At 36.3% G+C, this 23,462-nt stretch overlaps 1 protein-coding gene across 3 annotated transcripts in view; it reads left to right on the forward strand.

Moving 5' to 3' along the window:
* The window catches only part of PHF14 (PHD finger protein 14), a 167,221-nt gene extending 145,451 nt beyond the window's left edge, over nucleotides 1-21,770 (forward strand). For 2 of the 3 annotated variants that reach the window (XM_035316865.1, XM_035316867.1), the window contains one exon: nucleotides 21,211-21,770. The gene's annotated coding sequence lies outside the window, so the exon portion shown is untranslated. The remainder of the gene's footprint in view (nucleotides 1-21,210) is intronic. The other variant, XM_035316873.1, reaches the window with a different exon arrangement.
* Nucleotides 21,771-23,462: the final 1,692 nt, after the last annotated feature.

Raw genomic sequence — 23,462 nt, forward strand, 5'->3', positions numbered from 1 at the left:
TCTTTCTTTCTTTCTTTCTTTCTTTCTTTCTTTCTTTCTTTCTTTCTTTCTTTCTTTCTTTCTCTCTTTCTTTCTCCCTTTCTCCCTTTCTCCCTTTCTTTCTCCCTTTCTTTCTCCCTTTCTTTCTCCCTTTCTTTCTCCCTTTCTTCCTGCCTTCCTGCCTCCCTCCCTGCCTCCCTGCCTTCCTTATTTTTTTATTTTCTGTTTCTGCAGTTAACATATATGAATTGTGGACAAGATGACTTAGCCATTTTTTCCAGAGTATTGTAACTTTAGAAGTTCCTGATTTATATTTACTGAATTAATGGTAGCTTATTTGGTAGAAAATTAATGCTAGTTTAGCATTAGAGAATTAATGATGGTTTTTATACTAGAATTCACATCTTACAATGCTCTGTAAGGAGCTTGCTTCACATCTTCTAGCACCAAAAAAACTTAATTAAGAAAGCCTACCATTGGACAGAAAAGTAGTCTTTTCATATGTTCCAGAAAGCTGAAGTCTGTGGCTTAGCAATTTCAGCAAGTCCGCCAATCTTGTGTTTGAAAGTGGTATTTCAAGCCCAAAGAAACAATGTGCTCTCTGAAGTGTTAATTGCTGTTAGACCACATATATTTGAGTGTGCTTTTCTGAAAGTATGAAAAAAAAAAATATTGCCTCCAGAATATCTACTCTTTGATTTTGCAGGGCTTGATAGATGACTGGTTCATAAACACTAATGTAGAAAGCAAAAGAATGATGTATAAGCCAAGCTACTGAAGAGATATGGCATTTCAAATGTTTGGACAGACATAACATATTGTTCTCAATTGACTCTTATTATCCTTTCATGCCACGGGTTATGAAATCGTACGCCTTGAGAAAAGGAAATTCAGTTATGCATTTAACATTTTTGGAGTAGTGGGGGATACGTATCTAGTGTGGTGAAAACAAGATGGGTTTATCTCTAGAAGTTAGTTACAAAAGTTATCTCAGTTGATAGAAGTGTGATCAAAACCTGCTGTATTCCTCAGAAAATCTGTAACAGTTGAACAAAGGCTTCTGTTGCCACAAATAAGAATCTAAACCTTTTTTTTTTTTTTTTTTTTTTTCAGAGAGATGAAATATTATTATTATGGGAGTTCTAAAATATTAAGAAATTTGGCTTATGAAAGTGATGGTAAGAATCTCTCTCTGTGTCTAAAAGGGATTTAGGGCCAACAGTTGACATAACAGCTTACCAGCTATGGACCAGTACAATGAGACGAGTCCTCTGCTCCAACCCCACTAAAATTTTTCAGTTTTCAGCAATTCATTTTGCATGAAAAGACTGGAAGCTTAATTTTCAAGGTACAGAATAAAAATAAGAATAAAAACAAAACAACTAAGATGAGCAGTGATTAGATGCTGCTAAGCAAGGATTAGTGATTTAGTCATGAATGAATTTTCTTCCCAAAGGAGAGAACAAGGACTGAAGGCTGGCAACTGCTTTTATAGGCTACAGAATAGACAGGTGGACTGTCTTTTAAAGCAAACAAAAAAGCTGAACACATAGTTGGAAAATTAATTTCTGTGTTGTATCCTTTCATCTGAAATGTTTAATTTTCAGACTCCCATTCATTCCTAGTGAGGTGGATAAAGTACGTTGCTGAACAGAATAAATCTGAGGATAAATATCACTTCATACATTCCCTAACAAAAAACAGGACTCCTGGTTTAAAAGGCTTTTATAGTGGATGAATGAGTTGAAAATAGTATTAATCATTGAAATATTCAATGCCTATGTAATATTCAATTCCTATGTCAACTATTACAAAGTGGACACCAAAGGTGCTCTTTTTCTCATTAGAACACATTGCAATAGTCCCCAAACAAGTTTCTAATTTCTTCAGAGAAAGTGAATGGTGCCTGCTTCAGTTTTTCTCCCTGATTTCAGTGCTATTTTGCTTTCCAAATCTCTTAAATATCAGATTCAAGAAAAACAAGCAAACAAAAAACAACAACAACAACAACAAAAAAAAAAACCACCACCAACAAACTTGTTTGTTTGTTTTTTAAAAAGCAAACCAGCTGCCAGGTATTTCCTCTCTGGAGAAATCTCCTTAGTTGCCCACCTGGATTTATCTATACATGTTAAGCCATTAGTTCTACCTTGTCCTTGTACCAAGAGATGTTCTTTTAAGAAAGGAAGCAGGGCAGAGCAGGAAAGAAAGAACTGTGTCTAAAGGAAAGGTCATCAAGATTTTCAGAGTTACTTTAAGGATCTTCAGAAACTTTTCTAGTTAAAAAGATTAGTTTTTTTTTTTTTTTTTTTTTTTTTTTTTTTTTTTAAGTAAACTGTGAAAGCTGGAAGGAAACAAGCCTGAAAATGGTGCAACATTTGCCAAAGCTCTGCACATGTTGCAAAGGCAGCAAAAGAAAATGGCTTGTGAGAGGGTGGTACTGAAGCCTTCAGACATATTATAGTCACCTGCTTTTGCCTAAAGCTATCAGCTCAAAACAACCAAACAAGCATGGAGAGAACTCTCTTTTACTCTTTGAATCATTCGATAAGACCTTGAAAATGAAAAAACATATATATATATATGGGACTTTAACCAAGGAGTAGGAGAGGGCTGTGTTGCATTTAAAGAAACTATCCAGGAAAAAAAAAAAAAAAAAAAAGAAAAAGAAAAAGGAAAAAAAAAGTCTCAGCCCTTGCTTCAATCACTCAGAGAAACAACAAGAAAATGAGAATCATGGACATATCCTGTATTTTTACATAGACGAGAATGCAAATCCTTTTCACTAAACAACAGTGATAGTTTATTGCTGAGAGTTTATTTGCCAGTGTGGGCAAATAATGCCAGGAAATGTATTTTCCATTTTCCTGGGTCTTCCTCCTCCTTCCTGAACACTTTTGTGCTTCTCACATCTTAACTTTGAAATGTTCTACATAAACAAAACCCTTATATCTTGTGAGAATGTGGTGGTTTTACCGTGCTAGGCAGCTGAACACCACAACCGCTCTTTCAATCCCCCTCCTCAGATGAGGAGGGGAAGAAGTAAAGGAAAGAACAACTCACGGGTTGAGATAAGGATGATTTAATTAAAGAGAAAAAAATATATAAAAGAGGGAGGGGGAAAGGGAATAACAAAACAAAACAAGTAAAGGCTATGTGGAAGTGCAGAGGAAGGAAATTACTCTCTGCTTCCCATAAATGAGTGATGCTTGACTACATCCTTGAAGCAGGGCCTCAACGCACGTAGCCAGTGTTCGGGAGGAGGACAGATGTTTTCGCAACGAGAGCCCACCCCTCCCCTCTTCTTCCTTTTTCCACCTTTTATTGCTGAGTGTGACATCATATGGTATGGAATATCCCTTTGGTTGGTTTAGGTCAGCTGCCCTGGTGATGCTTCTTTCTCACTTTTTTGCCCACCCCCTAGGAGGGTTAGAGAGAGTCCTGATGCTGTGCCAGCCCTTCTCAGCAGCAGACACAACACCGGTGTGATCCCACTGCTGTTCTAGCTCCAAGTGCAGAGCACAGCACTGTATGGACTGCTGCATGGAAAGTTAACATCCCAGCCAGACCCAGTACAGAGAAATCGTGGAAATTATTAAGAAACAATTTAGCTTTCTATGGAGAACTGTGTAAAACTGAAAATTTTGGCTATGCAAAACAAGATACACTCAGAAAATGCCTCACTAATGGTACAAAATACTCCACAATTCTTTTTTGCCAGTCATAGCCATTGAGAATTTAGCATGCACCCCCATACGCTAGAGTGAATATGAATTATCTACTCTTGGCTTTTATTTGTCATGTTTTCTCACTGTGAAGGAAAGTAGGAGTTCTACAGTTGAGATTGTTGGAATGAACTCCAGTGAGCTCCAGCCCTCAATTCACTTGCTTTGTGCTTTCTGCAGATTCTGATTTGCAGGACTGTAATCCATTAAACTATTGAATATGCTTTTGCTTTCGGTAGGTACAGTTTTCGGTTTCCTGCTTCTGCTGAAAACATGAATTAAAGACATGTATGAAGAGATACTAGTTTGAATAGGATAAAAAAGATACATGGTACTGAATATTCTGATGGTAATATCTTAGTGCTATGTTTTCATCATATTTAATTTGCTTGAAGATTGTTGGTGTTTTATTTTTTATTTAATCTCTGTTGAATCTCACTGTGTTGACAGTGATGATAGGTTGCTTTAATTCATCTGTGGATCTATGGAGCTTTTGCAAGAGAGACACTGTGATACTGGTTTGGAGCCCTTCTTTGCCAGCACACATAGATGGCAAGCTGTTGGAGTCCACAGCTGTCTTGTCATTTTCAGGACATCATATGGTTAATCGGTCTAAGAAAGATGAAGCAAAAGTAGCAATGTTTACTTACAAGGAAATTGCTATTTTCCTCAACAGTAAAGTATGAATAAGGCTTTCCTGAATGGGATTCTGGCTGCTGTGGGGTGTCTGCTTAAGGTATGCATGGATGTGATCCATTTGATCTGGATAGGCTGGACCGATGGGCCGAGGCCAATGGTATGAAGTTCAACAAGGCCAAGTGCCGGGTCTTGCACCTGGGGCACAACAACCCCAAACAGCGCTACAGGCTGGGAGATGTGTGATTAGAAAGCTGCCTGGCAGAGAAGGACCTGGGAGTAGTGGTTGACAGTCGGCTGAATATGAGCCAGCAGTGTGCTCAGGTGGCCAAGAAGGCCAGCAGCATCCTGGCTTGCATAAGAAACAGCGTGGCCAGCAGGTCCAGGGAAGTGATTGTCCCCCTGTACTCGGCTCTGGTGAGGCCGCACCTCGAGTACTGTGTTCAGTTTTGGGCCCCTCGCTACAAGAAGGACATGGAGGTGCTCAAGCGAGTCCAGAGAAGGGCTAGGAAGCTGGTGAAGGGTCTGGAGAACAAGTCTTACGAGGAGCGGCTGAGGGAGCTGGGACTGTTTAGCCTGGAGAAGAGGAGGCTCAGGGGTGACCTTATTGCACTCTACCAGTACCTGAAAGGAGGCTGTAGCGAGGTGGCGGTTGGTCTATTCTCCCACGTGCCTGGTGACAGGACGAGGGGGAATGGGCTAAAGTTGCGCCAGGGGAGGTTTAGGTTGGATATTAGGAAGAACTTCTTTACTGAAAGGGTTGTTAGTCACTGGAATGGGCTGCCCAGGGAAGTGGTTGAGTCACCATCCCTGGAGGTCTTTAAAAGACGTTTAGGTGTAGAGCTTAGGGATATGGTTTAGTGGAAGATTTGTTAGCGTTAGGTCAGAGGTTGGACTCGGTGATCTTGGAGGTCTCTTCCAACCTAGACTATTCTGTGTGATTCTGTGATTCTGTGATGTTTTGGCCTACAAAAAAAGAGGAGATAATGCCTGCTAATAAGGAAGTTATTCCTAAATAGGGTAGCCTATACATTTAACGGCTGCACCAGTGAAGTAACTAATGCTGTAATACTGTACAGACCTGAGCTGTTCAAGCTGTGATAAGGATTACAGTACTTATTGTGGCTTTCAGTTGTATCTGTTCATTTTCTTTTTGTCAGACTTAGCCTCTTACCTGCCTTTTTGAGTCATATCTGTGTGATAACTGTATCCAGTCATAGCTAGTTTTGAAAGGTAGTTTGTGTGGATTATCTGTGGGTTAAACTTCTCAGTTAATGAAGAACAGACTGATTGGATTACTGCCTCGTTTAGATTTCCAACACAATACATTTCCAGGCATCTTCTTTCAGTATTTTCACTACATTGTAGACTATATTAAGGTGGAAATTGGATTAAAAGGACAAAGCATGAAGTCATTTGCTGAAGCAAATGGAGGGTTTGTGCCAAATTTTGTATGAAAAGATGCTACTGAAAGGACTGTGGGGCTCCCTTCTAATCCACAGAGAATCCCTCTGCTTCTGAGTTTAAGGACTTCATTTCCAAATACAATGCACAAGGGGTACCTAAAGCCCTGTTAAACAGTTCATTTTATGCATTCATCTCTTGTTTGTTTACAGTATTAAAAATGTTGTTTTGTCCTGGAACAATCCTATTCATGCAGAAATCACTTTATACATGTAAATACTGTACTAGTGACAGCTCTGTTCAGAGCAAGGATTTTAACCTCTTAGGCAGTACAAATTACTCTCTTTCTGTAATTAATGTTTTAAGTATATGAAAGAAAAATCTTCCTTTTTATTTTCATAAGTGAAATAAGGATTTTCAAAGGAAAAAATGGTTATATACAGAGGAAATACTCACAGTTTTTGAAAATGATATGTTGAGAGGGCAAATGAATTATTGCTTTGTCTTTGCTATTGCTATTGTCTTTGATGAATGGAATTTGAATATGAAACCTGCTGTCCATTGAGTAAACAGCAGTTTGAAATGTAAGCAGAAGATAGAAAATAAATGATGTATTTTAAAAATCCTAAATCAGAAACTAAATATCCAAAAATTGGTGTACCCAAAGATGTAATCCCGGACTACAGCCTTAAAAATTATCATCACCCAATGCAAGACAACTTAAACATAAAAGGGTATTGTCATAGAAAAAAAAATAAAATGATGTAACTCAAGCTGGCCACTGCATCTTTCATAGGTGGGGATACTGACTGCCACTTAAATGCTCTTAGAATATGGTCCTCCTTGGAGAGCAGGTACTCGTCCTTCTGAAAAAGAGGAATAGACATATCAATCTAATTGGCTGATTTTCTAGCACCCACTATGTACTTACTTTCTTATTCATTATGTTTTAAAAATTGGCTCCATTCTCTTTTCATCATTCCAAACCAGACACCTTTTTATGCATTGCCTTCTGATTGCTCTCAAAGCATCTTTCCAATTAAATAATTTACTTATGAAAAACAAGTTTATGTAAAGTAGAACAGCTTTTCATATACTTTATAGCTTGCTGCATATTTTACTGTGTTTTGTATCATAAAATTCCTGCTATTAATGGTTGTTTACTTTTCCTAGAGACAAAAAATATGCATCAGAATTTAGAACCAGACAGTTTCTTGCAATAACTACATTCATTTTATGTCTTCTTTGCTGGCTGCAGAAAGAATAGGTGATGCACTAGAAAAGTTAGTGCTTTTAAAGCCTTCTGTACTTTCTGAATGTAATAACAGCACTTAGCACTTATATAAATCTTTTCATGCATAGACCTCCATCCTGCTATTGCAAGAATTATTATTCATATTTTACCAATAAGTTCTTTAACATAGCAGTGAGTTCAGTTTCCACAACCCTCTCTCTGCCAGGCCAAATAGATTTTATATCAGGGGGACAAACATCAGAGCTGAGATTTTTGCAGAGGAAATCCTCGTCTGAATCTCAGACCTTGCTTTACTATAGGCACATGCATTAACTTTATCCTGGTTTCTGTTAGTGACCCTCCTTTAAATTATAAATCCTAGGCTCAGTACTGTTTTGCTAAAATATCTGTAATAACTGATAGACTTTTTGTGTATTTTACATGTAGTCAATATATTTATTTTATATATAAAAATGGTGCGGCCTCACCTCGAGTACTGTGTGCAGTTCTGGGCACCACAGTATAAAAAGGACATGAAACTGTTGGAGAGTGTCCAGAGGAGGGCTACGAAGATGGTGATAGGCCTGGAGGGGAAGACGTACGAAGAACGGCTGAGGTCACTGGGCCTGTTCAGCCTGGAGAAGAGGAGGCTGAGAGGAGACCTCATCACAGTCTACAACTTCCTCGTAAGGGGGTGTCGAGAGACAGGAGACCTTTTCTCCATTAACACCAGTGACAGGACCCGCGGGAACGGGGTTAAGCTGAGGCAGGGGAAATTTAGGCTTGATATCAGGAGGGGGTTCTTCACAGAGAGGGTGGTTGCACACTGGAACAGGCTCCCCAGGGAAGTTGTCACTGCACCAAGCCTGTCTGAATTTAAGAAGAGATTGGACTGTGCACTTAGTCACATGGTCTGAACTTTTGGGTAGACCTGTGCGGTGTCAAGAGTTGGACTTGATGATCCTTAAGGGTCCCTTCCAACTCAGGATATTCTATGATTCTATGATTCTATGATATACTTCTATATGTAATAGCTTATATAAATTTTGTATACATTATATACTTTTTATCAATCTTAATATATCAGCTGTTCTCAGCACAAAAAATGTGAGACACATGCCCATTATCCTGATCGACTTGGCTTTTATGATGTTTTACTTCTTATCCTTCCCTTCTTTCATTTACTTCACAGCTGATTTTAGACTCTACAAGATCAGACTCTCCAGATGTGTTTGTACAATATGTGGCATGACTTAGACAAGATTTGGATTATTAATTGATGTTATGGTTAAATAATTATTAAATCAAGCTAATACGATTTATCAAATTGAACAGCAAAATCTTGTGAGGAGCTAGGGAGCTTTCTACGTCCAGGTCTTAAATGGCATCAGTTTAAGTGTTTTGAATGACAGGGGAAACAACAGCTAATAAATTTTTTCAAGCTTTGTTTTTAGAGAACTTACATCTTGAAAGGCTTCCTTGAAATTAAATGAATTAAAAATACTTCAGTGCAGTTTCATTCACAATTGATTAAGTGTCATGTTAAGGAGATTACTGAAAGACAAAGGGAAACATCAATTCATAGAGGAAGAACAAGGTCCTTGATTTGTTGTCTATCAAAATAGACATTTCCTTATTTGCTTCATAGTCTTCATATTCTTTATAAACATATATTTAAATTGCATTGGAATTTGAGGTACTATTGTTGCATATTTGTTTCTAAATTTAAATGCTCCTTTGAATGGCAGTGCTACACACTTTTGGAGTTTTCATATTTTTTTTTTACAAACTATTTTGAGGTTACAACTACGTAAAATGAACAATCAACAAAGATAAAGAATAGATCAGTAACTGCTGAACATTGCTGACCCTAAGTAAAGTGTTGGCTGGAACCCTTCAGTTGCAGCTGACTGGAAGCAACAGCATTTCAGGAAAAAATAGCCCTCTGAAAATCACCTCAACTTCTTCTTAAATACCCATAATTTAAATGCCATGCTTGGTCTATTTAAATTCAGTATTCCATTCTAGAGAGGCCTTGTTCTACAGTATATTTCATACGTAACTGCAGTAAATAGTATTGTTCATTTCAGTGATCAGATGAGTTGAATGTAATGATGCGTCTATACGTGTTTGCATGTTGTGGACCTTAATGGTTGTGAAGCATATTATGTCTTGGAAGCACCATGGTATAACTGAATGGCAGAATGGGAAACAAACAAACAAAAAACAACTGAGTGAATAGTCTTCTGAGGAATGGAGTTTAGTATGCTTCAGGAGTTTCAACAAATGATATTGTGACTTCAACATTTTAAGGAAAAGTAGATAAATAATGATTTATAATGTAAGCTTTTGTGTTGGGTCTGTCTGGGATGGAGTCACCTTTCCCTGCAGCAGCCCACACAGTGCTGTGCTCTGCACTCGTAGCTGGAACAGCACTGGTATCACTCCAGTGTTGTGTCTATTGCTGCATAGTGCTGGCACAGCATCAGAACTCCCTCCAAGCCCCCAAGAGCCAGCCGGCTGGGGGTGGGTAATTGATAGGGAGGGACATCACCAGGGCAGCTGACCTAAACCAACCAAAGGAATATTCCATAACACCTGATGTCACACCAAGCAATAAAAGGGGGGTTCTCATGGGGGAGGGTCTCTCCTGAACAACCAGTATGCATTTTGAGGCCCTGCTTCCCAAGACGTGGCCGAACATCGCTCGTTGATGGAAAGTAGAGAATATTTTTTTTCCTTTCTCTCTGTGCTTCCGCGTGGCCTTGTTGTTTCTTTTGTTTCTTTTCCTCCCCATTCCCCTTCCCTTTAATTAAATCATTCTCATCTCAAACCTCGAGCTCTTTGTGTTGTCTTTTCTCCCCCTTCCTCTTTGAGGAGGGGAGGAGTGAGAGAGCAATTGTGGTGGAGCTCGGCTGCCCACTCGAGTAAAACCATCACAGCTTTGTAATGAGCCTTTCTACCATAAATATGCAAAACAGTAATTATTTATAGCCAAATTTCCCTAGCTTTGGGAATCTTTTAGAATATAGTTTTTCAGTAATTGAATCACATCAAAGTACTTTTTCCTCCAAATCTTCTGACAAAATTATGTGTGATGTGATGGGGGGCAGGGAGAGATAGTAAGCAAGCTGTTCTCAAGCCTCAAGCTGACTTTGATGTCATATACTGAAATAATAACTTCAAGATTTATCAGAAGGAAATGCACCACAAACCTGTAAGGGATCTTGTTTATGGTGACTGCCTAGACCAAGGTAAGCTCTGCCAATTAACTTGATTCTCAATTTCAGAAAAGCAATTAAACTTTTATATCTATATCTATGTATATATATAAACACCACTAGAGAAAAAGTTTTGGAAGGATTTCAGAGCATGTTTGGAGGTAGATTCTCTCACAGAGCAGATTTTTCAAGGTTCATTTCGATTATGGTATTACCTTAAATGGTTGGTCATTGCATTACTTCCAGTTGGAAGAGTTTCATCAGATTATGACTTCACAAAACTGCAGTGAAACATCATCACTCTCCTGACAAATCACCAAAAAATCTTTCAGTATATCCAGTGAATTAAATAACACTTGGCTTTGGAACCTGCGTGGTTTAATAACTAATGGGCAGCTCAGCCCCACTTTCATGCCACTTTCTCACTCCCCCCTATTCAGAAGGAAAAAGGAAGAAAATAAAATGAAAAACCTCATGGGCTGAAATAAGGACAGTTTAATTAAAATAAAATAAAATAATAATAAAAATAATAATAAAAAAAGAAAAGGCTGATGAAAGTGAAAGGGGAAAATAAATGTTCTCTACTTCTGATCAGCAAGTGATGTTTGTCCACGTCTTGAGGAACAGGACGTCAATATGCATAGTGGTTGCTGGGGAAGACCAAAGTTTTCATAATGAGAACCTCCCTTTCTCCTTCCCTTCAGCTTTTATTGCTGAGCATGACTTCATACAGTATGGAATATCCTTCTGGTTGGTTTAGGTCAGGTGCCCTGGTGATGTCCCTTCCTTAACTCTTGCCCACATCCAGCCTACTGGCCTTTGAGGGAGGGGTTGATGCTGTGACAGCACTGCTCATCTGTAGCCAAAACATTGGTGCAATACCAATGCTGTTCTACCTAGAGGTGCAGAGCACAGCACTAAATGAGCTGCTGTGGGGAAAACTAACTCAATTCCAGCCAGACTCAGTACAGAACCTTGGTTGGAAATGCAAAGACTAGAGCAGAATTTGAAGAGAATTTATTTCACAGATATATATATATATTTCACTTAGAAGTCAATCAAATTAAAATTATTAAAACATCAGTATATTATGTGTTACAGTTATGACTCAAAATTTACTGTGTTTGTTACCAACATACCCTTGATGCTTCACGGAGTTGAGTTGCTCTGCTGTATGAAACACAACTGTACAGGCATTTTTACAGGATAAGAACAGTAAGTGCTCCCTTAAGTACAGAAATGAAGTTAAAAATGTATCAACAAACAAATCTATAAGTCTGCCTTTGCCTTCAAATCAACTGAATCCTAATTTCCAAAGTCATAAACTTCTTGTCCAATTTGATGTAAGGTCCATAGCCTCAAAGTTAAGACCATAGCTAGTTAAGGTCAGTAGCCTTAAAGTCTGGGTCTTACTGTGTAAATAGAGGTATGCTTGTAGATTTCATAAGAGAATGATTTTGACTTTTGGGTAGGTCTGCAGTGCTAGTGTTTATTTAGATTAAATGAATGGTAGGGAAGGTGTAGATCTTCCACAAGGGATTGTACCTGGGTTGATAGTGTGAAGATGATCTATTTCTGGACTAGGATGCTCTTTTGGGGATTTTACTTAATGCATGTTGAAGTCATTGAAAAGCCTGTCAAGTTATTTTTGTTGAATTCTGATTTTAATCCTTTTGCTTGATACTGTGCAAAACTGTGCAGTTCCTTGTTAGTAAACACCATATGTACAGGAGCCAAAAGAACAGTAATAGGAAACAATTTTTCTGCTTTTGCCATGCAGAATTGGTCCTATCAAGTAATTGGTTTATAAATCTAAATATTGTTGTGTAAAGACTGTGCTGTCAAAAATAATATAATAATATTAGAAATCCACTGAGTGTTTGATAACACTGCAAATAAAGAAAATAACTGGTATAATGCATTCATATAAATAGAAGTTTGAACACCACTTCATGTTCTGGGAGACCTAAAAAAAGGAATTGTTTTTAAAAATGTAAAGTAAAAGCCTCTTCCATCTCTGATTTCTGTGTCAGTAGCATAGGTTTTATTTGTTATCGTAACTAGTCCCTCCATCTGCTTCCCCAACTTTTTTGATTTCTTTCATTTATCATTTGCAACTTCATGGATTGTCATTAGAAGTGGTAATTATAACAAATAGGAAGGCATTTTCACAGCATTTGCTTATATCACTTTTTGGAAACTAGATGACTAAAATAAAGTGTTGTTCAGCCTGCTATCGTATTAAATCCATTGAGAACTCCATCTTTTGTGCCTTGAGCCTGAACAAAATTTCATGGCTTTACTCAGGTGAAATGCTCTGATGAAATATAAAAAAGGGAGAAAGAAAGGTTTCTGAATTGTTAGCTGTCACATTATAGCAATGTTTTCATTCATTCCCAAGTTATTAAATTTATAATACTGCTGTAGACTTTAAAAAAATATATATATAATAATTTTCTTTTCTCATAAGGAAAAAAACTTTGGTTGTGCTTTTTACAGTAATTTAATTAAGCATTTCCTGCAAGTTCATTTCAGTATCTATCATGACTCACTAAAGTTAGATTCAGTATAGAATGGTAGATTAATTGCCCTTTGTCTTCGATGAAATAAGAATCCTAAATATGCCGAGTCATGAAATTTAATTGTGTTCATCAATTGCTTATTCAATGCTTTGGAAACCTGAATCAAGAAATACTGAAGAAGAAGGCCAAAGGTTGTTAAATGTAGCGAGTAACACAGATTTTGAACTTTACTTAATGAACCGAATGTTTATTACTATGAAATAAATGCACCATTTAAAGAATTATGGAGAAAATGTAAAACATTAAAACTCTAATTAATTTTGATCAGAAGCATGCAATGTACTCATTTTTCCTAAAACATTTTCATTAAGGTCTAGATTTTCTCTGTTATAGAGAGAAATTTATTCCTTTCATACAGTAGTACTATCTCTTTCTGTTAAAAAAGTGTACTTCATTGATGTTTAGTGCAGTATCTTTCAGCTGCCTTCAATTGTAGGCAGCATTTCTAAACTGTAGTTTGCAGGAGCATTTCTCTGTAACTCATTTGTGCATACTTTATTTAATATTGTTAATCACTTTGGGAACAAATAACATTCAGACCTCTTGATTGAAGTGTGTATAAATGAACTTATTTGTGAAAATAGTTGAGTATGAAAAAACTCCTCAAATATAATTTAGTAGCTCCCAAGGTATATGCAGAGCCCCAACAATTGATCAGTAAAAAGAATAGCCTTTTATTTATATATTTATTATGTACAGTACTAAGAACTAAAAATGTTTAAAAGAGCTGTTAATTCCTCATCGTTGGCCTGAGAACCTTTTGTGCTCATGGAGCTGTTGTAAGAAAATGACATTTTATTTCTTAGAATCAAGAAGTTTTCCTTCTTATAATTTGGTAAAGGTGTACTGTAAGTTTGGAAGGAGTATAGGCATAGATATTTAAAATAATCTTGATTTGATTAGAGTATGCATTTCTAGGGTACAGGATATGATTCGGTCATAGTACTGTGAGTATATATATATACTGAAACTTTTAACTTTAATTTATAATTTATAACTATAATGATAATACTGTCACATAAGTAGAAAATATTATTGTGGTTTCCATATGTGCATATATTTACACATGCACAGATATAAGTGGTATAACTGAGTGAAAAATTTGCTTTAGAAAGGTTCTTAGGGACAGGGTCAGACTTGAAAGACATGAATGAAAGACAAGCATGCATTCTGAGTCTGAAGTGGTGATTAAAGAAGCTTACAGGTACAGGCACAGTACAATCCTCTTGAAGTGGCTTTTCATCTATTTCATACTTGATGTTTCAGGCTTGTAATAGTTAAGCATTCATAGATACTGTGTAAAGTTCATAAACCTAAACCTTTAAAGACTTGAGTTGTTAAAGAGGAAACATTTTCCTGTACTTTCTTCAAGGAGAACCAGCTGAACTTTTAAAACAATGGTTTGGTTTCAAGCACCACCTGCCCTGAAGAGCATCCCAACTGTAGTGGCAGTCAGCCAAAAGGACCACTCAGTGGAATGGTTGCCTTCTAAAAATGAGAGAAACAGATGGGGGACTGGAAATCTGGCATAAAATTCCACTTCTGTACTAAGCGTTACATGAAATTTGGCTGTAAGGACTCTTGCAGTGGTACATTTTTCTGTATAATCAGAATTAGAAAAAAGGAAATAGAAAATACAAAACACCGACAACAATTTCAAAAAGCCTTCAAGTTCTTGTACCAGTACAAGTTAAAGGAAAGAGTTTGTGATAAACAAGCAGCTGTTTGTAGCTTCTTAAGAGGAGCTGGAATGTCAAAACAGTTCTAGTCTTGCATTGCCACCTAGAGCACCGTGCCCTGCACTGCAGCGGTGAAGGGCTCCCTTGGAACCACCGAGCATTTCAACGTGGCTCTCTCCACTGAACAAAACGGGGCGGGGAACTACTTCCAACTAATCGATGGCATGTTTATTTACATAATGCTTAGCTCATTCATAGCCTCCATTTTTTGAATGTTACCAGATCAGCTGAGATTTCGTTGTAGGAATTCGGTGGGGTCTGACAGTAAGAATTAATGGAGATGCACATTAAAAGGTACAACTGTCAGCTTGCCAGTGGTCCCAGAGGGTGCATTTTCTTGATGTCTGCTTCAGAATACTTCATGAAGCAAATGTCAAACTTGTCAAGGCTGTCACTATGAAAATGATCCATGTAGCAAGGGTCTCCTTTTCCTGGGAAACAAACAGCTGCCTTATCACTGAAGTACTGCAGTGGCAGAAAACTGTCATCTATCATGAGAAATTTATATTAGCTTCTAATGTCCATTGGTAAAGAACTGTTCCAGTTGTACTCTGTATTTTTGCACCACTCTTCATTATAAGGGTTGTCAGCAATACATTTGAAGCAGATAGCATGGGCTTTGGAAGAAAAATAACTTCTGAATTTTAGTGCTGGATGCTCACCTTTTGCTGATTTAACAGAAATACTGATTTAATTCTCAATTTAGAATCCTTCAAACTCATTTTCCTCCAAATCTCGTGCATTAAATTGGAAAGGAAGAATTTAGCTCTCGTAGTTTCTAAAGTTCCCTTGTCCTGTTGAATTTTTAAAGAGTTAGTATTTTTACCTACTTCCAGCTTATGTTTTGTAGTCTAGAATCTGTGAGGTAGATGATGAAATACCTGCTGTCTAGGTTGAGGTTTTAAAAATGCTAGTATGCATACATCCTCCCAGTGAGATATAAACTGCAATGTCTATGAACTATAACATCTTGATTGTATGTAGTGACTTTGCTTGTCTTTATAAGTACCACACTGAGTTAGCAAATATTGCTTTCCATCTACTTGGGTGATTGCTTTCCGTCTACTTGAGTGTGTAAAACTGCTGCCCTCAGAAGAGTCCAGAGTCTTCCTGCTGGCAGGAAGGTTGAGGTTTGTGTGAGGTTTGTGGTTCAACCAAATGAGACGTTCAGATTCTGCAGTTTGGAGGAAATGTCCATATAGAGAGTCTCGCAGGTTCTTTGACGACGTGCTTCCATGGAAGAACAATCTTTGTTCTTCTGGACTCTACAACATAGTTACATTCATTATACTTGAATACAAAACAATCTTTCTCTTGTTTTGTCTTTATTTCCTTACCTTTTTATAGTTTGGAACACTTGGTGTTTCTTGTGATCAACTGGACACCCTCACTGAAGCCTAGTATATTAGTCATATTACACCTCTCTTGGATTAAGGCAGTACAAAAAGTAATAACATTGGAATTTGGGCCTGAGTGTTTCTGAGGTGGTGTTTATAGATTATGTGATAGCGTGGAAAACCCTTCAATCGTTTCTTAGTAGTACAAATTTTATTTTAGCTCATTTATTCAGATGTTCATCATACTATGATATGTATCTGTTTAAGTTCATAACACATTTTAACTTCACATAGGTCAAAACCAGAAAATTAACTTTATTAAAAATATTTTTGTAATAAAATTTTAGAAATTACAGGTGTCATGTAATGCACAAATCTGTGAAATGGAGTTAACTGATGTGTGATTCGTTCTATGTACAGTGTAGTGTCAATTTCCCTGCATAGTTAAGAACTGTCTAATCCATTGTTATCTTTGAGATTTCATATAATTAACTAATGGAATTAAAAGAAATTCTCAGACATTTCAAATGAAGTTTGTTGAAGGGGTAAAAGAGTAAGGGACATTCAGAACCTTAGTTCTAGGATATATATATATATATATATATTCTCATGTCAGAATTTATCTACAGGGGAGCATTCTGCAATAATTACTACAAAATTAACTTTCCACTTGGGGCCACTTATTCTCTGCTCAGAGTACCATTTGTAGTTGACCTTAAACATGCTTTCAAGGGAGATTAAGTTATATGACAGAAGCACACACTGTCTCTCAACTGTCAGATCAAAATTTTCAGAAATAGGAACTTAAATGTCAACCTCTTACCTCTAGTTTTTGCCACCTAAAGGCATCTAAATTTCAAAGTATTGCTATTAACTGTAGCAGAGCTACTAAATGCTCAATACTTTCATAATAATTTGAAATGCTTATTTAGGTGGCAGACTGAAGGCTCTCAGTTTTAACTTCTGGGCCCTATTCTGTTACTGTGACCCACTAATGCTCAACTACCAGGTGTAGACTAAGTAGGTTGAACTGATGTTCAAATGTCCCCAGGGCTTTTGAAGTCATCTGTAGATCAGCCAAAGGACCCTTTAATCCAGTTCCTTGATTCCTTCAGGGACTGGAGGATTGCCTGGGGAAAGGGTGTAAGAAACAGGCTGGTGTGGAAGGTCTCCCCCATGGGATGTCCAGCTGGCTGTGGCTTAAGAAGCTTCTGAACTCATGTTTCATATAGAGTATTAGGTTTAACGGCAATTTTTAAAGCCCTTTGTTCTTTTCCTCATCACTTCTTTTTTTTTTTTTTTTTTTTTTTTTTTATTCTAAAAGAACAATTCCAGACTAGTAAGCTTAATTGATTTCAACATGAAAATAACCTTTGGGCTGCCAAATGCACTTTTTCAGTATGAGCAGTAATAGTCTCAGTAAATATGGTCTTGAGGGATTCACTTCCCTTTGCTACTCTTACAAGTCGTCAGATCTGTGTTGGGGCATATTTTATGTGACTGCATTCAAAATTAACTTAATGTTTGAGTCTACAATTGGCTGTAGGCAGAAAAGATACTGAAAGGTGTTTGATTTGTGACATCTTCTAGCAAGACCTACTTTGATGGTTTAACATCTTAACACTGAAAGGACTGATCTGTTTCAGGATTCTTAGGGCAGAATGCACTTTGGCAGTTGAGTCATAGAGTGACTTGAAGCAAAATAAATAATAATGAAAAATAGAGATGTGATGTACTAACAGAAATAATGCGAACTGAATTTTGTGAAGCAGAAACTAGAATTCAGTATTTCATCCAGTATTTATAACCAGAAATACATAAACCAGTAATAGCAACTTTACACACTGCCATCACAGACTGTTTTTAACTGATAATGAAAATAAATAAAAGGTTTTCCTTTGCTACCCTTCAGAATTAAAAGCTTTATAATGGTAAGTGGTAATTAGTAAAACAAATATATTAAATATGTTTAATTTTCAGTCTGGCATCATTACTTCATAATTAGGTTACACAGGGTATTTAGCTGAACATTCAAACATTATTAATGACATTAGAAATTCCAACAAATTCAGTATTGTATGTACAATCATTGGGATGCCTCTTGGGTTATTAAAGAAAATATTTAAAATTGTATAGAAATTTTGCGTTGTCAACAAACTGAAGTAATAGCAAACCTTCACACTTTAGAGTATGGTCAAAAATTGCACTCTAAATTGGCATTTCAAATCCTTCCCAATTATACTTGCAGTGACATTACCCTTTTTATAATAGGAGTTCGTGTCTCAAAATTTTCTGATAATTTTCAGTAATTAGCAAACTTGTCATTTTCAGGACACTGCTGTCACTTTTTTTTTTTTTTTTTTTTTTTTTTTTTTTTTTTTTCTGTTGGAAAGCTGCATGGTTGTCAGAATACTTATTTCACACTTTCCGGTGTCCCCTGCCAGTTATTTCTGGCTTCTCATTTGCCCTGGCATTGTTGTTCATGTGGTAATGCACAGCTCAGTGAACTGATCTGGCTGAAGATATATGTAACAAAGAAAACATTTTCTCCTCTTGTTAATGCATACCCTAAGAAAGATGAACCATCATGCCTTTTCAACAAGTCACCCATTAGATTTTCATTTCAAAATAATATGTGATACTTTCTGTTCTTGGAAAATTCTGTGAAATTCTGTGAAAATGGAGATGAAATAAAAATGCCTCTACAAAACTAAGATGTCCCATGTGGAGTATGACTTAATACAACACAATTTAGAAAGCTCTTGCGCTTGAAAATATCAAAATAACAAAAAATAACAAAATAACAGCCAGGAACTTAGATGACTTGCATGTGAAAGTCAGCCACATAAATCCAATTTATACTCCTAGTAGATTTTTGCCAGTTTGGATATGTTTTACTGCATTGAACCAGCAGCAGATGAACAAAAGAAAGAACATTGATACTGCAAAATATCCCAGAACAGGTGCTTCCATCTTTAGTATTCATGCAGAGCAAATCCTAGACTTCCCTTAACCAGTCAGCCATCATTTCTGCTTCTCAGAAAACACTGAGCACTGCAGCTGCTGCTGTAAACTAGGAAATCTGCCAGACAGCAAGCATGACCTTATAAGCACAAAATTAAAACATTTAAAGCCTTCAAAAAAAACCAGAAGATTCTTTTCTGAAACATCTTTCACTGGATAAAGCCTTTTTGTCCTAAAAAATAGGCTTTTTTTGTCCTAAAAAATAGGCTCAGGAAGCTAATGTTCAGCTTAATATTCCTTCACCCTCCTATATTCTTCACTGAAGATAAGATCCGGGTTCTTTTCCTGTAGTCTCTGAAATTTCTGCATGCTTTTTCTACTGAAAGAGGAAAGCCTAAGTACTAAGTCAAGTGTGTTGGGAAAGAATGGCTGTGTAGGGTTTACATTCCCCCTGGGAAGGCGGATGACAAAGGACATTGGAATAACAGCAGGTTATATACTGGAAAGATGAGTTATTTGGCATTGAGGCCACCAAAATATGACTTATGAAGGTAAGGATCTATAGAAACATGCAGATTTGCTTTCCTTAAGCCTGTCCTGAAAGACCCTTGCTGATATTATATACGAGACAACAGTTTCTGTGGATGGCTTTTTTATTCAGCAATATTCTTTGTCTCCTGTAAGCAGTACATATAAACTCAATTACACACTGCTACTTTGTTGTTTCCCAGTCTGCCTAGTCTTTATTTGCATTAGAAGTTTGACCTTTATGTGTGTACTATACATTACACTCTTCAATATGTACTATACTTGTAATTTAAACAAATCAACTATCCTTGGTTTAACACACATGCATAGATGTGTTTCCTCACCTGAACTAGAAGAATCACAGTACTCACTACATGTTTTAAAGATAATTGAAGAGATGACTATCCAGGAAGTTAGAAAAATGCATTTAGTCTTGAGTGGCCAGTCATGAAAATATTTCTCATGTCTACCTTACTTTCAGAAGGGGAGAGTATTTGGAAACAGGATGCTTTGGAGTATACACTTCTTCAGTAGAGCAACTAGCTTTTCATTTTTTTTCAGTGTTGTATGCAACTAGCTTTTCATTTTTTTTTCAGTGTTGTATGACATAATCTGAGACTACAATTTTTTAATGAGATTTTCTGTTGCTGTTCTATTTTGTGTATTTTGTGTAGGGAAGGGAAGACTAGGATGCAAAAAGGTCACTTGCCTAGAAGAATGAAGGTGCTGTGTTAAAGCAGGAAGCCACATTGTGGTTTTCTGGGTCCCACCTAATGGCCTTGACATTTCTCTCTCTCAGATGTTGATGAGTGATGTTACAGCAGCCAGAATGCTTCTTTGCTCCCAAATGTCTATTCATTTGCTCTCCTTTTTGTTTCTAGAGCAAAGAAGATTCTCTGTATTGTGAATTAAAATGCGCAGGCAGGAAAATTGGCTGTACTTTGAATGTGTGATAAGGCCTGTTCATGATGTGATAGCTTGCAAGTTGCCTTATGAAATAGTTTTCTCAGACTTCTGCAATTTATACTTTAGAGGTCATGATTTTGTACTGGGCACAAAATAGTATCCATTCCTATGAAGACGGGCATTATGATGTCACTTCATTTTTTTCAGTGTGATCCAGCAAAACCCATCTTGAATTATGAGCCCAACTCTTGGAGTTGAAGCTGTAGAATATTGTAAGCATGCTGCTGCCTGACATGCTCATGTTTCCTATTTTAGACCTGACTGATCTTCAGATAACATATGGTGGTACAAGTAATTGGAAAATTGGCAGACCTGTCAAGAAAATATGCTAGATGGGACAAAAATACGATGCTGCAGCACATAAAGTGTCTATGAACTTAAATTTATTGTCTTTTATCAAATGGTGAAGTAAACATATCTGGTCTCAAAAAAAATGAAACATTTTTCAATGGCAGATGCTTTTCAAAAGTAATTTTTAGAACAATGATGAAAGTTCTTGCATTTGAAAATAATTTAGTGGAAACCTCTGGTCAAGAACAAACGAAAAGTATGAAATGCTGTCTGCTGAAAATGTTTGAATATCTTGTTGTGTATGGTTTAGGATTTTTTTTTTTTTTATGTAACCAAGTAGATTGTTCAGGGCTACAACTGAAACATTTACTTATTAAATTATTCTTTGACTATGAATGCTGATGATTAGACTTGCTTAAATTTTATTTTTATTTCATCTATTAAGCAGAATTAAATGCTTGAACAAATGATTTTTTTTTGCTTATTTTTATGCTTATCAAAAGATGACAAAAATATGAACAAAATTCTATGCATATGCGTAAGTAAAAACACTGTACTTCTACAATAGATTGGTTAATGCTCATGTTTTCGTTTTCTTTTACAGGAAGATGAAACTGAGACAGAGAATCTATCTCGGGAGCTGAACATGGAACAGAAAAAATCAAAAAAATAGGATATTGCTGTCTTGTTTGAAATATTTGGAAGTTGTGTAACAGTGATTATAGTTTCTCATTGTAAAAATAACAAAAAAAATCTCAATAAAGTCATTGAAAATTAAATTCATTCTGCACTGGGGAATTAATTACGTAGCTCCTGGTGATATCTGTGATTATATTGCAAGCTGAATTATCAGAACTGAGCACCATACCAATAAATTTCTAAAAGCTTTTTGAACATGGGTAGAAAGCTGATGAGTTAGTTATTCATCACTAAGAACACTTACTAAGCAAACAGGGCTTTTTTTTATTATTTTTTTTTCTAATGAATGATGTTATCCTTAAAGGATAGTTATAACTCAGACACATTTTTATATTTCTGAGCAAGAGCTTTGATACTTAAAAATTAGATAAATGTATGTTCTAGATAAATGTATGTTCTCTTAAAGTATTTCTGAAATTTCTTCTGATCACTGATTAAAATAAATGTTGCTGGAGACTGGGTGAACACAAAGATTTTGTAGTGTTTATAGTGTGTTTTCATAAATAATTAATTTTACATGTGTATACCTTGTGATTTCTAGTTTATTTCATGATGTATTATCATTTTCTTCCATGCAAACCTTATCTGTCTTTATGTGATTGTCTTGTAATGAATATCACAAAAAGTGCCTAATAATGTTCTTGATTAGGCCATCCTACCCAGCTCTAATTCCTTCATATCAATCTTTGCATTGTAAAAGCATAAAATAACTTCTCCCTGTGTCATCAGTCCTTGAGTATGAAAATCTTAAAAATGAATAAATAAATAAATAAAATAAATAAATAAAAAACACCTTCTTCCTGACAGAAAAACCTTATTTATTACCTCTGCTTTTAAGTCTGTGCAGGTCAGTATGTGGGAAGGGTAGTACAAGAACTTCAGATGTAGGTTCATAGCTTGATAATTGTTCACGTGCAATGAAGAAAACAAGAATCTTACTAATTCTGTTTCATAATTAGAGCAATACTCACTGAAGTCCCTTGAGGAAAGTTTTTGTTTGCTGTAAGAGAATTGCATTTTCTTTGATTGAAAAAGTTCACCTCTTTTCCCAGTGTTCCATAGTTTTTCTGTTATTCTGAATATTAAAATATACAGTGTATATTAAAATATAAACTGTTAAATCAGATTGTAAATAATATTCATCCTCAATTTATCCCATCAGTATAAATTATAGTTTCAGATATTTTAAAAACAAAACACCTATTATTAAGCAATATCTTATAAATTTTCTGGTTCATGACGTTCAAATATGCATGGCTCTTCAACATATTTCAATCACAATTACTCTACAGGAGTTTAACAACACCAGACCTCATTTTAACAAATGCAGTTATCATGTAAATTATCATATAAAATAAATTCATCATTGGTCCATTTAGTGTAGATCAACCAGTGTAGCCATCTCAGAATAAAAGGGGGAAATTTTTTATTTCACCGTAGTGGAAGAGAAAGAATTGGGAAAGACAGAAACAGGGATTTACCCCACAGGACCTTATGGACCTGCACTATATATATAATATAATAAATACAATACAATACAATACAATACAATATAATATAATAATTATATTAATTATAAGTTGTATATATATAGTTGTTATATATTACATATTATATAATTATATTATTACATATATATATATTCTGCACAGTACTGTGGAGGATCACAAGGGAGGAGAGAATGCAGTGAATGGTGAATGTAGTTTCTGTTGTTTTTTTTTTGTTTGTTTGTTTTTTTAGGCTAACCCAGAATATCCAGCTTGATAAGGGAGCTGGGACTGTTTAGCCTGGAGAAGAGGAGGCTCAGGGGCGACCTTATTGCACTCTACAGGTACCTTAAAGGAGGCTGTAGCGAGGTGGGGGTTGGTCTATTCTCCCATGTGCCTGGTGACAGGACGAGGGGGAATGGGCTAAAGTTGTGCCAGGGGAGGTTTAGGTTGGATATTAGGAAGAACTTCTTTACTGAAAGGGTTGTTAGTCACTGGAATAGACTGCCCATGGAAGTGGTTGAGTCACCATCCCTGGAGGTCTTTAAAAGATGTTTAGATGTAGAGCTTAGGGATATGGTTTAGTGGAAGATTTGTTGAGTTAGGTCAGAGGTTGGACTTGGTGATCTTGTAGGTCTCTTCCAACCTAGACTGTTCTGTGATTCTGTGA

This window comes from Oxyura jamaicensis, chromosome 2 (assembly GCF_011077185.1).
Source record: "Oxyura jamaicensis isolate SHBP4307 breed ruddy duck chromosome 2, BPBGC_Ojam_1.0, whole genome shotgun sequence".
NCBI lineage: Eukaryota > Metazoa > Chordata > Aves > Anseriformes > Anatidae > Oxyura > Oxyura jamaicensis.